This window comes from Lathyrus oleraceus, chromosome 6 (genome assembly GCF_024323335.1).
Source record: "Lathyrus oleraceus cultivar Zhongwan6 chromosome 6, CAAS_Psat_ZW6_1.0, whole genome shotgun sequence".
NCBI lineage: Eukaryota > Viridiplantae > Streptophyta > Magnoliopsida > Fabales > Fabaceae > Lathyrus > Lathyrus oleraceus.
Window position 1 is genome coordinate 325466774 of NC_066584.1, and position 14497 is coordinate 325481270.

General features: G+C 37.5%; 1 non-coding gene across 1 annotated transcript; it reads right to left on the reverse strand.

The window, feature by feature from the left end:
- Positions 1–7244: 7244 nt before the first annotated feature.
- LOC127099219 (small nucleolar RNA R71) lies at positions 7245–7351 on the reverse strand. Its single transcript, XR_007793749.1, has one exon. It is a non-coding gene; the product is annotated as a small nucleolar RNA R71 (small nucleolar RNA).
- Between the last annotated feature and the right edge of the window lie 7146 nt (positions 7352–14497).

A 14497-nucleotide genomic window follows, 5' to 3' on the forward strand; every position in this document is an offset into this window, starting at 1 on the left:
TCACCAAAATATCAAACAATCTCATGATATCATATCAATTCTCATGGCATCATAACATGTTCCATTCTCATACAAAAATCACACATGTTCCATATAAAGCATATTGATTCGCTTACCAAGTGAATACTTGTCCACGATACACACCTAGGTACCGTTGCGTCCAAGCATCACCGTATGCTCATTTCCATAACCTAGATTATCTTTCTAAGTTATTAATCAAGTTATTCTCCTAGGTTTCCTCACTCATCTTTGTAAGGTTTTTAATCATGTTATTTCACATTCAACATAACAACAATGTTTAACATTCATCATAATATAATTCATAGCATTTATAAATCACATGATATACTATAACATGGGATAAGAATAATAGTCCTTTACGTTATCTTTCTAACGCAACCGTCCGCGTCCAAAACAGATTTACAACTCTCAAATAATTTAATAATCTAACTTAATCATGAATATAAATTAAGATTTACTCCTTGCACAAATATTCAACAACGAGAGAGAGAGAGAGAGAGAGAGAGAGAGAGAGAGAGAGAGAGAGAGAGAGAGAGAGAGAAAGAAGGTAGTGATATAAAATATCACAATTGATATTTTATCTTCCAGTACCAATTGACCAATTATTAATGTTATCAAAATGTCCTCTCTTATACTTGTTAATATTGATATGTCTCTTTTATTAATAATTAATCTCTTCAGAGTTCACTGGTTACTCTATTGGTCCCAACTAATAACACTTAGAGTACATATGAACTCAAATTGTTACAACTGATAATAGATAGAGTACATAAGAACTCAACTGGTCTCAACTGACAACTAATTGAGCATTTAAGGGAATATGGGATATTACACTAAAGTTGAAAATTCTAATATTAAATGCTTTAATTTCTTGGAAAATGGACATGTAAGTTGGAAAAAAGACACGCAAAGGTCCATCAGAAATCAGAAAAACAATAAAACAAAGAAAACCAACGATAATAATTAAGCAAGGAGAATCAGATGACAAAGAGAATGACACCTTAACGATGCCTTATAGCGCCAATAAGGATAATATCAACATGCAGAAAGGTAGAGGTCTGTAGCAGTAAATTCATGAACACTGAGCTTTGGTCAACTCAACGTCATAAAACCAGAGTCGTCACCACGCTTTTATTGTTTCCAAAGAAAATAGGAAAAAGTACGAACAAAACACAAAGATAAGAAGTTTTCAAATACAAACTAATAAAATGTCAGAGATTACAGGTAAGGGGGTTGGTTATACAGAGGGAAGATATCAACACCCAAAGTATCCTAGGTACTCCTAGGGAGCCCTTTTTTATGTGCAGGTATTTTAGTCGAAATGATGTTTGATAAAAATGGAATGAGAGGATGAGAAAATAATTTATTAACTATATCTTTGTGTTTGACAAGACCTTCGGTCTTATACTTACGTACCAACATAAAAATGAGAGACCAAAACCTCGTAGTTTATGGTAAAAATTTCAAAGAAGTTGGTGAATTGGTTTTAACAAAAGTTTAGCAGAAAAAGGCACAAAAAGGCCAAAGACTTGAATGGGGTTGTTGTTTATTTTTGTATTTTGAAATTAAAGTCAATATGGTTAAGTTCATTCACAAATTTGATTAAGAAAAAGTTTGAAAATTCATTGGCATAAGGCCAAAGTTTTTACTCATTAAAACAGGTCTAAGTTTGAAATCACAAGCAAATAAGGTTTTGAAAAAAGAGAGAGAGAGAGAGAGAGAGAGAGAGAGAGAGAGAGAGAGAGAGGGAGATCTTGAAATTAAATAGGTGGGAGGAGATGAAGGGACTACCCTAGAAAAAAATTAAAAGTTAAGAGTTGAAAAGATCTGATCAATGGGATGAAATCCACAAGACAAGAATGTCATATAGAAACTCATTTCCTTTGGACTTTTGAGCAAGCAACGAGCATAAACAATATCCAAGCAATTAATATGAAGACCGAGGCATCAAATAAAGATAGCCATAACATCCAAGCAATCACTCCAATAGCTAGCAGTCTTCAATGTCTTCAAAATATATCATATGAAATATTCCTTGTGGCAAACTCAGAAACCATCATTAGACATCAATAATAATAATATAACCATTTAAGCACATAGACAAAGTAACAGATGAACCAAAGGCACTTAAGGTTTGCATCAGACGAAAGGCACAATCAATGATAGCTCAATCTCAAGTAATGGAACTGGCCAAGTCCTCAAAGCATGGGGAGGTTGCCTATTCTAAGTCAAAAAGTTCAAATCAAGTCCAACAGTCCACCAAGATAATTTTTAAGGTTTTTATTGTTTATTAGGTATATTAAGGTCCTAAGACCATAAACAGAACAAAGTCACAAGCATACAATATATAGAATCACAAGATATGACTCAAGTGAGCAAAGTAAAAAGGAATGAAACATAACATCTTTCATGAAATGTAAATGGCAATGAATGATAAAGATACTGAAATTTAAATTGCATTAAGTAAATGACTTGAAAGTAAAGCAATATTAATAAGAAGTTAGTTAAATGTTAGTGAAGAGTCCAATTTGTTTAAGTCATTCTTTGGAGAACACTCAACCATTCATTCACAAGTATGAAGACATGAACCAAGACATCATCCATGAGAAGGCCTCCAACTTAGATAAATCAACAAGTATGTCACTAGCTCCCATGAATGGAAAAAATGTCAAGTCTTCACACAATGCCATGAAGAATGAGAGACTTACAATCTCATTTACAAGAATGATATGCCTTTAGGGATACAATTTAGCTCTATGCTAAGCAATCGTAATTGGACTTATGTAGAAGTCACAACTATTTGAGGTCCGACAATAATAAATTGGTGTTAATGTGTGTTAGAGACATGGTACAAATAACCAATCTCCTAAACCATACCATACACACAAATAAAATGGTAGGGACATATATAAACCAAGCTCATGTTGATTCATCTGACACAAGGTCATTGATGAATCAACTAGCAATTTGGGTTGTAGAGAAATCATTGGTCAATGATGGGTTGGGGGATAAGAATGGATAAAGATGAAGAGGGAAGGGGAAATAGATACCCAAATTGATCAAATGAGGAATTTCATCTGATCAATACTATCCATTTATTTTCAGGGATGAAATGTACATTTCATCAACCCCCTAAATCTAATAGTATTGATCAAATGAAAGTTTAAATCAACCATGATCAAGGCGAAACAGAAAGTCAAACATCACAAGGTCAACCAAATGGCTCAGCCAAACATTTAAATAATTAAACAATTAAAAATCAAATTAAAAATGAATTAAAATGCATTATTTAAAAGTCAAAACCTCAAGTCCTTTCAAATCATTAAATAAATGGCTAAGGGACTTATCCTAGGTTAAACAAGGTCAAAGGACCTTAGACAAAAATATTTAGAATTTTTGGAAAGTCAGAAGTATTTTAAAATATTTTAAAACAAGTCAAAAATCATTTTATTCACAAAAAATATCAAACTTAATCCTAAAAATTATTTTAATTCAAAATATGGAAGAGGAAAATATTTAAAGATTTTTGGTGAAAGTCCCGTATTTTTTGGATTAAAAATGAATTTAACATGAATTAAATAAAATAGGAGCAATTAAAAGAAAATCATAAATTAAAATAAAAAGCAAAAAAACAAGGGCCATCAGATTTCCCTAATTAATTGAGGTGGCAGATCTGATGACCACGCGCTAAGGTGCACCAGACACTTTGGTCAAACGCGTGACAAAGTGAGTAATCAGAAACAATGGCCATGATTAGAACGTGGATGCATGATCAAATGGTTGGGAAGGTGTCAACACATCACCGGATCTAGGGCTCCGGTCATCTTCTCCAGTGGACCTCACTGGACTGGTCCACCATCAACCTTCATGAAAATAAAAGATGCATACACTATTTTGAAGAGAAAAATATCAGGAATCCAAATCTGCCCTCAGAATTTTCCAATTCTCACTATATTGAAAGATACGTGGAATTGACAATTGAGGAGTATGAATTGAGTTGCTTCAATTTAACCTCAAAGCAACTCAATCTTGTTGCCTACATTGGTAGGTCTTTAGACAACCAAAGATCAAGTAAAATGGTGGAGAATTGAGGGAGAATCGAAGAAGAGAAAAATCTGAAAATTCACCTTTGTTTTGCTTCAATTGAGCTCGATCTTGCTTTTAATTTGGCTTGGCTTGCTTCTACTAGCTTGCAGGAAGTGAAATGGATGATAAATGGTTTGAACTCTTGGAGTTTCAATCTCAAAACAGAAGTGAAATTGAAACTTAATTTCAATTGAAACCTTCAAGTTTATCCTTTCAATTGAGGTTAGGGAAAATGTAGGTCAAAGCTTGGGCAAGGGGATCTTCATTCTGATCTCAAGGGTAATGTATTTATAGCCAATTCACTTGCTTTTCACACACATTCCAAATTCTTCCAAAAATAGAAATACCATGGTGCATGCTTGCATGGGTGTGCACAAGGCCCATGGAATGGTGCAAATAGGTCCAAATTCAAATCCAAATGATGCTGAAACAATAACATGGAACCATGCAATGTAAATTTGAAAAATGATTATGAAACTTTCCAATTAGGGTCATGCATTACACCTATGTACAAGTCACTCAAAAATACTCCAAATACAATGATCTTGGACTCTTTGGAAAGATAACATGAAGGGGAGAAACTTTTCTATTGAAACTTTTTCCATTTGGATCTTGGATCATGATGAATTTTGAGGTGAAATTTGGAGGAATCAAACATATATGAAAAATTTCTAAGTTAAAACTCAAATGACCACTTTTTCCACCTTGAATAACTTTTTTTATGAGCTTCAAATGAAAATGGTTCATTCTTAAAAGCTATAGATCTTTCAAAACTCTTAAATTTGGTCATAATTTTAACACCATTTTAATCTTTCATGATGGAGTTATGGATTTTAGAAGTTGAGGAAAATTACTTGTTCAATGGCGATGACTGATAATGCGAAAATACATCATATATTTGCCTTGATTTACATTCAAAAATCGTACCATTTTCATTTATATTCTGATTATTCCGCAAGTGTTCAAGTTATTTTTGCAGGTATTTCAATTCACATGCTTAAATGAGCAAAGTATAGAAAAGGAAAGAAAAGAAGAAGAAACATAAGAGAAACAACAGAAAAATCAGAAAGGATGAATTCTGTGCAGGTGACGACCGTCACAAGCCTCGTCACGACCGTCACGCCCTGGTTACGACGAACGTCACAGGCCCACCACGACCGTCACAAGGCCAAAAGCAGTGTAATGAATTGTTCAACATAAGTGATCCACACGCCCCATTTTTCACTCCTCAACCCACTTTCCCGTGAATATCTCACTCAACCAAGTCCCCCTTATTTCTCTCAACTACGAATACCAAATGGAGACTATAAAAGGTTGGAAGTTGGAAACCTACAGGCATGCTTGATTTTCCTCCTTGAAGCCAACTTTCAAGATCTTTCTCTGCATTTATTTTCCACAACAAATTTTATTTTCTATTATTTTTCTTCAGCAACATTGTTTTCTTTTACCGCAATTTGTTTACCGTTCCGTTCAGAGCTTTAATTTTTCCCTTCCCGTTCCATTTTTCATTTATCTAAAAGTAGTGGTTTCCTACACTGGGGAACTACTGCAATTTATTTAATTTAGTTTAGGCAATTGTTTCGAAGAAGTAGAATCCTACCGACCTGTGGAGGACGCTCGAGTACTTCAAGATTCGGCATATTCAATTAATCAAAGTTCCAGGTTTTTATTCAATTATTATTATTATTATTTATTTATTATTTAATCATGTTTGCCTTATTGTTGGTATGTTTACGTTTGTATGTGTTTGCATTAATTAACATGTCTGACTAAACTACCGGTATCGGTATGTAAGCAATTTAATTAAATGGGATTTAATAATAATCGGTGTAAACTTCTTTTCTCAAATAATCTTTTTGGCTTTGGTTTTTAATTTAAATTTAATTAACTTTGTCACGAGAGTGAGAAGCTATTTAATACGGTTTTGCCACGAGAGTGGGAAATTAACTAAGGTTAGAACCTACAATCGCGAGAGCGTGAGGGTCGAACTGGATAGTAAAAACTGGGCATTGATTTTAAAAACAGCGAGAGCACTTTAAAAGCAATTAGAACTTATTTATTTTCAAAAAGTATTTTTAACTTCAAATGGGACAACGAGAGCGTACATTCTGACTTAAAAGTATAGTCTGAGTCAACAATCACGAGAGTGTGAGATAAAGCCTTTTAAATAAGTATTTTATACTAAAAGATATTTGTTAATTAAAATTTCACCGGTGACTTATCGAAACCCTGACGATTAATGTGTTGCATACTGATATCCCTCTATTAATATTCTCTTAAAATCTTAATTTCCTTTAGATTTCATTTTTGTTCAATCAAACCTCTAAAAATCATCTCCTTAGCTAAACATAGTAACATCGATAACATTAGTTTGACCAGCGGTCCCTGTGGGTTCGATATCTTTTAAAACTAAAACGACTAGACTGTGCACTTGCAGTCAAGTACCCGATATACTATATTTTATATACAGTCACGAGACGTATCAAGTTTTTGGCGTCATTGTCGGGGACCTGATTTAGTCAAATAGTGCGATTCTTTCATTGCGCAGTATAGACTAAGGTAAAAACTAATCTCCTTTCCCTTATTTCCCGATTGTATGCCAAGTACTCGCTCACAGGGCGAAAACTTAGCACCACCAATGGCAGAATTAAAGCGTTTCTTATATTTAAGACGCCGAATACTAGAGTACCAACGAAGGTATAATATTCCCGATATCTTCTTTCCTACTACTGAACCAATTGAAAAACCAACCATGGCTGCAGTAGGACCACAAAATCGTCCTCTTAAGTTCTACGCTACCCCGTCCCAACAAGAACCTTACAACAACATTGTTGCCCCTACTATCGATCGAAACGATTTCGAGTTGAACCCTCATTATTATCAGTTGTCCAACAACATCAATTTGCTGGAAATCCTAGGACGACCCTAATGAACATCTGACCAAGTTTGTGCAGTACGCAGACACTGTGAAGGCGAATAGTGTATCTCAAGTTGCGATAAAATTACGCCTTTTTCCTTTCTCTCTAAGAGACAGAGCTTGGGCTTGGTTACAATCCTTGCCATCCAACTCAGTTACTACATGGGAAGAACTGAAGAACGTTTTCTTAGCCCGATATTTTCCGCCAAGCAAAACTGATGTGCTGAGAGCTCAAATCAACGGATTTCGACAAAAAGATGCAAAATCTCTCTACGACGCATGGGAGAGATACAAAGACATGATGAGGATATGTCCACATCACGGTCTCGAAGTCTGGGTGATCATTCACACATTTTACAATGGGCTTCTGTATAACACAAGACTGACAGTAGACGCTGCTACGGGCGGTGCACTTATGGACAAGCCATACAATGAAGCCTATCAACTCATTGAAAACATGGCCCAAAATCATTTCCAATAGGGAGGTGAAAGAACTCCAGTAGAAAAGTCCCAAACAAAAGGTGGAATGTACGAAATCAGTAGCCTTGACCACGTCCATGCAAAGGTAGATGCCCTTGTTCAAAAGTTAGACAACTTGACCATACCACCCGCAGCCACCGTGGTTGCCGTAACTCCAAACTGTGAGTTATATGGAATTCCTGGACACACTGCACCAGAATGTCAGATATTAGCAAGAGTCCCCACTGATCAAGTGAATTATGCACAAGGAAAACCTTATTCGAATACCTACAACCCAGGTTGGAAAAACCATCCCAACTTTTCGGGCAAGAACAACAACGCCTTGTATGCTCCTGGCCAAGTACCTGCTGTTCCACCTGGATATCAAAAGCCAACTACTAATGCTTCTAACATGCATATGAAGTCCAACCTTGAATTAATGATGGAAAGCTTCATAGCTACCCAAGCTCAAACAAACAAAGACTTCTTGAACCAAAACATACATACTAGTGAGCAACTTAAACAATTAGCGAGTAAAGTGCCTTAGCCACCCACAACAAAATGCTTGAAACATAGATTTCACAAGTGGCTCAACAACAAGCATCTACTGCTGCTCCCACTGGCACATTTCCTGGACAACCACAACCTAATCCAAAAGGACATGCAAATGTCGTTATATTGAGAAGTGGAAAAGAACTAGACGGGCCCGTAGATCCAAGACTCCAAAATCCTGCCATGTACCAAAAACCTGACAAAACAACAACTGAGAAGGTAAGTGAACCGAAGGAGAATGAAGATAATACCCAAGAGGCCGAAGGGAAAGAAAAACCTTATGTGCCTCCACCACCTTATAAACCACCAATTTCGTATCCTCAAAGACTCGCAAATTCTAAAACCGCAGGGCAATTTAAGAAATTTGTTGAACTTCTGAAGCAACTGGATATTACAATTCCCTTTACATAAGCCATCACAAAAATGCCCTCATATGCCAAGTTTCTTAAAGAGATCCTATCCAATAATAAAAAGATCGAGGATAACGAAACAGTTACACTTACTGCTGAGTGTAGCGCAATAATCCAAAATAACATGCCTCTCAAACTAAAAGACTCGGGTAGTTTCTCCATACCCTGTGTCATTGGAAAGTTCGTCATAGACAAAGCTCTATGCGACTTAGGAGCCAACATTAGTGTAACGCCCTTAACCATCTGTAAAAGGCTCAACATGGGAGAACTAAGACCAACCAAGATGTCTGTTCAACTAGCTGACCGCTTAATCAAATATCCTGCTGATATACTAGAGAATGTCCCAGTACGTGTAGGACAATTCTATATTCCTACAGACTTCATAATCATGGACATCAAAAAAGATGCCACTACACCTATTATATTAGGAAGGCCATTCTTAGCTACCGTCGGAGCCATAATGAACGTGAAAAGAGGTAAGCTAACATTCGAAGTTGGAGAAGAAAAGGTTGAATTCATCTTAACACAATTCTTACAAGCGCCAACTATAGACGATGCTTGTTATCTACTTGATGTCATAGACGAGTGCGTAAGAGAGATGGAGATGCAAGAAACCACATATTCTGAGATAATGAAAATCCAAATCCCTCCAATCTTTGAAGATGATAATTGGCGTGAACCATACCAAAATGATAGTCTAAGCGAATGCTTATCACTTACACCAAATCACATGCCATGGCCGAAGAAACCAGACCTAGAATTAAAAGCACTACCAAAGAACCTAAGATACGAATTCCTAGACACCAAACTCAAAAGACCAGTAATAGTCAACACAGACTTAGGACGGATTGAAACTGAAAAGTTACTAGATGTCTTAAGAAAATATCCAACTGCGTTAGGCTACAACATCACCGACCTAAAAGGAATAAGTCCTTCTATCTGTATGCATCGCATTATGCTAGAGGAAGATTGTAAAACCTCTAGAGAACACCAGAGAAGGATCAACCCAATCTTAAGTACTGTAGTCAAGGATGAAGTAAAGAAGTTATTAGATGCAGGAATCATATACCCGATCTCCGATAGTCAATGGGTTATCCCCGTTCATGTAGTACCCAAGAAAGGGGGTGTTACAGTTGTTAAGAACAAGAAGGGCGAATCAATAGCACAAAGAGTTGTGACCAGAAGTAGAATGTGCATCGATTATAGGAAACTAAGCAAAGCCACTCGAAAAGATCATTTTCCGCTGCCTTTCATTGATCAAATGCTTGAATGATTGGCTAAGCATTCCCACTTCTGCTATCTAGACGGTTATTCAGGATTCTTTCAAATTCCTATCCATCATGACGACCAAGAGAAAACAACCTTCACATGCCCTTATAGTACATTTGCCTATCGACGAACGCCATTTGGACTATGCAACGCTCCCGCAACATTCCAAAGATGCATGATGTCAATCTTCACTGACTTTATAGATGACATTATGGAAGTCTTTATGGATGATTTTTCTGTTTATGGGCAGAGCTTCGAAGGATGTCTATCAAACCTTGAAATGGTACTTGAAAGATGCGTAAAGGTGAATCTCGTATTGAACTGGGAGAAATGCCATTTCACGGTCCAACAAGGAATCATGTTAGGACACACAGTATCTGATAAAGGAATTGAAGTAGACAAATCTAAGATCAAAATCATAGAGAATCTTCAAGCTTCGAAAACCGTACGAGAAATACGAAGCTTTTTAGGACACGCCTGTTTCTACCGACGTTTTATCAAAGATTTCTCGAAAATTACCAAACCACTGGATGGTTTATTAATAAAAGACGCTGACTTTATCTTTGATGAGAAATGTTTAACATCGTTTGGACAATTAAAAACATCTTTAATCACTTTGAAATCCCAACGCGTTGGCACCTGACTGGACTCTTTTGGCCTACTCTATGGAAAGATGTCCATAATGCGGTTATAAATTGCGACCGGTCCCAACGCACTGGTAATGTTTCAAGACGCGATGAAATGCCACAAACAGGCTTCTTAGAAGTGGAAGTCTTTGATGTATGGGGATTGACTTCATGGGACCATTCCCGTCTTCTTTTGGTAATAAGTATATACTCATAGCTGTCGATTACGTTTCAAAATGGATCGAGGTTGTAGCTTCTTCTGCAAATGACACACGAGTAGTGATTAAGCTGTTCAAGAACATAATCTTTCCTAGATTCGGTGTGCCGAAACTAGTAGTTAGTGACGATGGCTCCCATTTCATATCAAATATCTTTGGCAAATTTCTTCTGAAGTATCGAGTCCGAAACCGTGTAGCAACACCTTATCTCCCACAAACCAGTGGGCAAGTTGAAGTTTCGAATAGACAAATCAAACAAATTCTAGAAAAGACTGTCGGAATATCTAGAAAGGACGGGATATCTAAACTAAATGAAGCTCTGTGGGCATATAAGACAGCCTACAAGACCCCAATAAGGACCACACCCTTTACATTAGTTTATGGTAAATCATGTCATCTCCCTATGGATTTAGAACAAAATGCTTATTGGGCAATTAAGACCCTAAATCTAAATTATACTTCCGCAGGCGAGAAGCGAATTTTAGACATTCACGAATTGGAAGAACTTAGACTAGACACCTATGAGAATGCCAAGATATACAAAGAACGAACCAAAAAATGGCACGGTAAACATATATCTAGGAAAGAGTATAATGTCGGCGACATAGTGCTACTATTTAATTCAAGACTTAAGCTTTTTCCGGGAAAACTTAAATCTAGGTGGCCAGGCCCTTTCGAATATACAAAAGTCTTTAAAAGCGGTGCGATAGAAATCAATGGTAGAAATAGTGAACCGTTCATGGTAAACGGGCAGAGATTAAAACATTATCATAATATTGACAATAAAGACTATTCAAATAGTCTAAGACTTATAGAGCTTCCCGCTCAACCCCAAAACTAATACATCGCAACGTTATTGTCGAACTTACGACATTAAACAAAGTGTTTAGCGGGAGACAACCCGCCTCTTTTTAATTTGTTATTGATTTTGTTATTTTTATGTTTTGCATTTTAAGCATTGCCCTTCTTTGACTATTACTTTTATTTTGCTCCCTTTCCTTGATTCTATGCAGTAATGTACTTGTTATTTCTCGTTACTAACTTAGAAATATTAGATACTGATTAACAGGCGAATTTATAACTAGTTAGTAACTAACTTTCATCATGCAACCAGTAGATACAGTTTTCAGAGGCAGAGTTCAGAGACGACGTTATGGTTACTTAGCTCAGAAGGATATGGCTTTATCCATATATTATGATGGACCTGCCATGGATAGGTTAGGTATCCGTGATAGCATCTTGTTTATGTTTAACCAACTAGGTTGGGAGAATGTTGCTATTAAGAGAAGGTTTGTCACATACCGTGAGCTTACCCTAGAATTCCTTAGCTCCCTAGTTTACAACCCCAAGCATGGTTACGGACTCAACAAAGGGTTGTTTTCCTTTAGACTGTTTGGTATGGATTTCACTTATAACTGTAGAGACCTTGCTGACCTTCTAGGATTTCCTAGTGGCCCATTTGTATTCACTATCCGCCAGGAGGAATTAATCAATGACATTGACTTAGATTACTTTTGGGGTAGTTTAACTAGAGACCACCACCCTGACCCACACGAGATGCACTCCCAAATGATACACAACCCTGTTATCCGCTACTTCCACAAAATACTAGCCCACACCCTATTTGGAAAAGAAGCAAACAACACCTTAGTGTCAAGGGGTGAACTTTTCATCTTACCCTGTGTCGACCAGGGTCGACATTTCAATGATATAACATTTATGATGGAAAGATTTGTTCGCCTTGTAAAGAACAATCGCGCCCCAATCATAATAGGCGGCCTAGTAACCATGATAGCTGATGCCATTGGACTTAGACGCCCACTTAACGAGCATACACCTTTTAGACACATCTGACCCATGGATATTGACTTTTGCTTTGACCGAAGAATTATCGGAAACCTTAGGCCGGACACTTTTGACTACCTAATTAATAATGAAGTTGTCCAGCTATTTACCTTACCAAACCATGAGAGAATAAGTGTTCATAACCGAAATAACTGACTATATGATTTAGATGAACACCATATTGCTCCACCATCACCTCCTGAGACACCACCTATTTATGAGTATTTAGATGACCCTATCTCTGTTGATGAATCTGACCCTGAAACCCCTCCAAACTACTATAATCTGGATGAACCAGAAATTCCATCCTATGCCGAAAATCTGACCATAATCCTTACCCGTTTGGATGGTTTCCATACTGACATTACTAATGTGAAAGATGAACTAAAAAGCACGCGCCTTGATGTCTTAGGCTTAATGGATGTCACCGTCGAACAATTTGATCACTTGAACTAGGTTGTAGCTGCGTTGGGACAACATCGTGGCTAACTACATCGATCGCTGAATTTTCCTACTCACATTAAAGCAATAAGGACACTGTTATGTTTTAGTGTGGGGAGGGAGCATTTTATTGCTATTATTCTTTTAATGCTTACTGTTACATTTAACTTTAGTCTTTACATTTAATCTAAACGACATTGTTATTTCTTTTGCTTCTAAGATCAATTTAATCTACCTCCGTCAGTTTAATTCTGTTATTTTACTGTTGTTAATTCCATACTGCTGCAATTTTATTTTATACTGTTGCTGCAATTATTTACTTATGTGTTGCTACTGTCTTTACTGTGTTTCTATAATGTTACTGTCTTTACACTCATAACATGCAAACAGTTAGAAATTAAGCATGCAGTAAATTATTTAAATTTTTTGGCGTTTTTGCAAAATTGTGACCGTTGCATGTGACGAGCGTCACATGAAGTGTTACGCCCGTCACAGAAGCGCCATGCCCGTCACATATGAACATGACCGTTGCATGTGACCGTTACGCAAGACCGTTACGCGTGACGATCGTAACAACCATGTGACGCTCGTCACGGATCTCAAACGTGCGCTCTGTTTCCCTATTTAAACAGGCGCACTTCTCTTCTTCTTCCTCATCTAATCCTTATGTTTTCCTTAACCATCCCACTCACACCACTTATTTCTCCATTAACCCTTCCATCGCATCCTATTTTTAGCAAGAAACAAGTGAGTTCCCTATAACTCACGAAATCCATCTCTTCCACCAAAACCAAAATTTGCAATTCGCACACTCAATGGCCCGTCAAGAGAGACCTGCTCTCGATCTTTCAAATATCACATTCAGAGAGGGAGAAGCATGCAAACGACAAAGAGACAACTACCTCAGGTTCTATCAACGTTCAGTCCAATCTATGAGGTACGTTGAGAATGACTGTCTGATGGAGTTGGGGCTTTCAGATGGCTTGGAATGGATGTTGAACACCTTTGGTTTGACGCAGCTCTACACTAACCCAGCACCAACTTATGAGGCGCTGACCCTGGAATTCTTGAGTTCGTTCTCCTATATAACACCTCCCGATGCAACTCAGTTCCTCATCGGAGCCGCCACATTTAGAATGTTCGGTACCGAGTATTCCTTGAACCAAACTCAAATAGCGCGAATACTTGGTTTCCGACATGGAGATGAAGTTCACTGCTGTATCCCTGACGGATGGTCGAAAATAGCATTTGGAATGTGGCACAACCTCACCAACGTGAACGTCACAAGCTGGGATGCGCTCAACGCAACGTACATTCACAACCCAGCTATTAGATATTTCCACCGGGTCTTAGGACACACAGTCTTCAGAACAGTCAACAACCATAAGGTAAACTCTAAAGAAATTTTCTTCCTTCACTGTCTGTTCACTCCGGTGGCGTTCAATGCCACCCAGTTCTTGTTGGCCAACATCCAAGCTGCCTGCATGAGAGGCAACACGATGTTCTATTTTGGAGGAATCATCCCCTCCATAGCATTAGGCCTGGACCTGGGGGATAGGCTCGCCAACTTACCTGCCTTGTCGGCCGAGTTCCTCGACATCGACTATTGCCGTTCCTCACACCTCATCAAGATCAGAGACGACGGGAAGTACC